The sequence below is a fragment of the Antechinus flavipes genome, chromosome 3 (assembly GCF_016432865.1).
Source record: "Antechinus flavipes isolate AdamAnt ecotype Samford, QLD, Australia chromosome 3, AdamAnt_v2, whole genome shotgun sequence".
In the NCBI taxonomy this organism is placed as follows: Eukaryota; Metazoa; Chordata; class Mammalia; order Dasyuromorphia; family Dasyuridae; genus Antechinus; species Antechinus flavipes.
The window spans coordinates 108,310,064-108,312,850 of NC_067400.1; the positions used below are offsets into that span (position 1 = coordinate 108,310,064).

General features: G+C 34.9%; 1 pseudogene; it reads left to right on the forward strand.

Moving 5' to 3' along the window:
* Positions 1-520: 520 nt before the first annotated feature.
* On the forward strand, positions 521-1,882 carry LOC127557808 (elongation factor 1-alpha 1-like; annotated as a pseudogene).
* The last annotated feature ends 905 nt before the right edge of the window (positions 1,883-2,787 follow it).

Genomic DNA, 2,787 nt, shown 5'->3' on the forward strand with positions numbered 1-2,787 from the left:
CATACATTTTAAATAATAAAGCTAATAAATTTGAAATTGTAAGCATAAAAGGACTTTTAGGATCATCTTTTGTAATGGTGTCAAAAAGAATTAGAAATAAAGGTCACCAATCTGAACACAAGGTTCCTTGGTGAGCATTTTATTACTTTCTTGAATACTTCTCAACTATGAAGCTTAAAAAGGGATTCAGAATACTACTTGATTCTCATTTTCACTTCAAGACTCCCTCTGCTGTCATAGTTCAGCAATATATCCTGTTTGAGATGATCTCTATCAACAATTCAGGGCCCAGTGGTAATTATTTACCAATTCCCAATAAATCATTCCTCTTTTCTCATTGAGTTCAGTACCCAGCTCCCAGTGTGCCTTTCCACACTAAACTTCTGCTCTCATATTAAAGGGACTTTAAAAAACATGTTAATAGTCCCTCAAAAACCCTAACATCCTTTTTTTTTTTTTTACAATGGGTTACACACTAAAACACAGGTATTATGAAAACCATCAGTAAATCACTATAAAAATGGGCAAGGAAAAGATTATTAACATTGGACACACAGACTCTGATATGTCCACCACTATTGGCCACCTCATCTACAAATGTGGTAAAATTGATAAGAAACCAATTGAGAAGTTTAAGAAAGAGGCTGCTAAAATTGGAAAATGCCTTACAAATATTCCTGGGTGTTGGATAAGGTGAAGGTTGAATGTGAGTGTGGTCTCAGCATTGATTATCTCTCTGTAGAAATTTAAGATCAGCAAGAATTATGTGACTATTGAGGACACAGACTTTATAAAGAATTTGATTACAGACACATCTCAGACTGACTATGCTGTCCTGCTGGTATTGGTGATTTGGAGCTGGAGTTTCAAACAATGGGCAGACTGTTGTTAACATTACGGACTGGCATATATACTAGGTGTGAAACAACTGATTGTGGATGTAAATGAAATGGATTTCACTGAGCCTTCTTTATTCCCCCCATCCCAGACAGAAGAGATATAAGGAAATTGTCTTGGAGGTTAGTACCTATATTAAGAAAATTGACTGCAATCTTGATACAATAGTTTTTGTGCTGATTTCCAGCATATGACAACATTTTGGAGCCAAGTTCTAATATACCTTGAAGGTTCAAGGAATGATAAGTCACTCGGAAAGATAGAAATACGAATGTAACTAAACTGCTTGAAGCTTTGGATTGCATCTTGACACCAACTCACCCAATTGACATGTCCTTTTATCTATCTATCCCTCCATGTTGTCTACAGGATTGGTGGTATTGGTATAGTTATCTGTTGCCCGAATGGAAAGTGGTGTTCTAAAACTACATATGGTGGTCACTTTTGCTCCAGTCAAGATTACAACTAAAGTCTGTTGGGATGCACCATTAAGGCTTAAGTGATGCTTTGTCTGGGGATAACATAGATTTCAATGTGAAGAACATGTGTATCAGAGATGTCTTTTGTGGTAATGTGGCTGGTGATAGCAAGAATGACCCACAAATGACCCACCTATGAAAGAAGCTGGTATCATTATACAGCTGAACCATTCAAGCCAAATTAGAGTTGGCTATGCACCTATTCTGGGTTGTCAAACTGCTCATATTGCTTGCAAGTTTGCTGAACTAAAGGGAAAGATGGATCATCATTCTGGTAAGAAACTAGAAGATGGCCCTAAATTTCTGAAACTGAGTGATGCTGCCATTACTAACTTGGTTCCAGGCAAGCCCATGTGTATGGAAAACTTCTCTGATTATCTTCCTCTGAGTTGTTTTGCTGTTTATGACATGAGGCAGATCATTGCAATTGGTATCATCAAGGTGGTATTACAAGAAGGCTCTTAGGAGTTAGCAAGGTCACAAAATCTGCCCAGCGGTCTAAATGAATATTCTGTACAACACCTACCACCCAGTCTCAATCAGTAGTAGAAGAATAATATCAGAACTGTTTTTCTCAACTGGTCATTTAAGTTTGACAGTAAGAGACTGCTTAATGATTACAATGCATTGAAAAGCTTCAGGAGAAAAGAAAGATTTTTGTGGACCATTTATTTCATGTCAGATTTAAGTACTTAGTTTTTTAAAATCACTAATTTTTAAATGAAAACAACTTGACCAAAAATCTGTCCTACAATTTTGAGAATATTAAAAGAATTTATGCAAAACCTATGTGTTCTTTGAGTCAACCAATATTAGAATTTGATGGAGGTAGAAAGCATTTAAAGTAACCAGGAGCAAATAATTATTTTGGCCACAGAATCTTTGCTATAATTTTTTGGAACAAAAATACTGGCACTGGCAAGTGAGCTCATTTGACCAGATAATTGTAATTTTTATTAAAAAAAAAAAAAAAAAAAAAAAAAAGGTATGGTTTACCTATATGGTTAAATGGATTTTTAAGGAAATTGGCAATATCTTATAGAAAATTTTATGTGTCCATTTTTTGAGAGAAATTTACTAGGACTGAAATATGAATTCTTTCTACAGAGTTTAGCATTTCCTCTTAAATTCTGATTGTGCCTAATGGAAATAATGTTATGGAGTATGGGATATGTGATAAAGGTAATTTAGTGAATTAAGTTAAAGCAATGAATGTTAAATGTTCCATTAGCAGAAAACTACCATGTTGCCTGCTTTGTTATTTCATCTCATACCACATACCATAAAAAGGTCAAAATGATTTGGGCATAAAGGGTGATACCATAAGCAAATTAAGAGAGCACAGGGTAATTTACTTATCAAATCTTTGGAGAAGGGGGGAATTTGTGACCAAAGAATTAGAGAACATTAT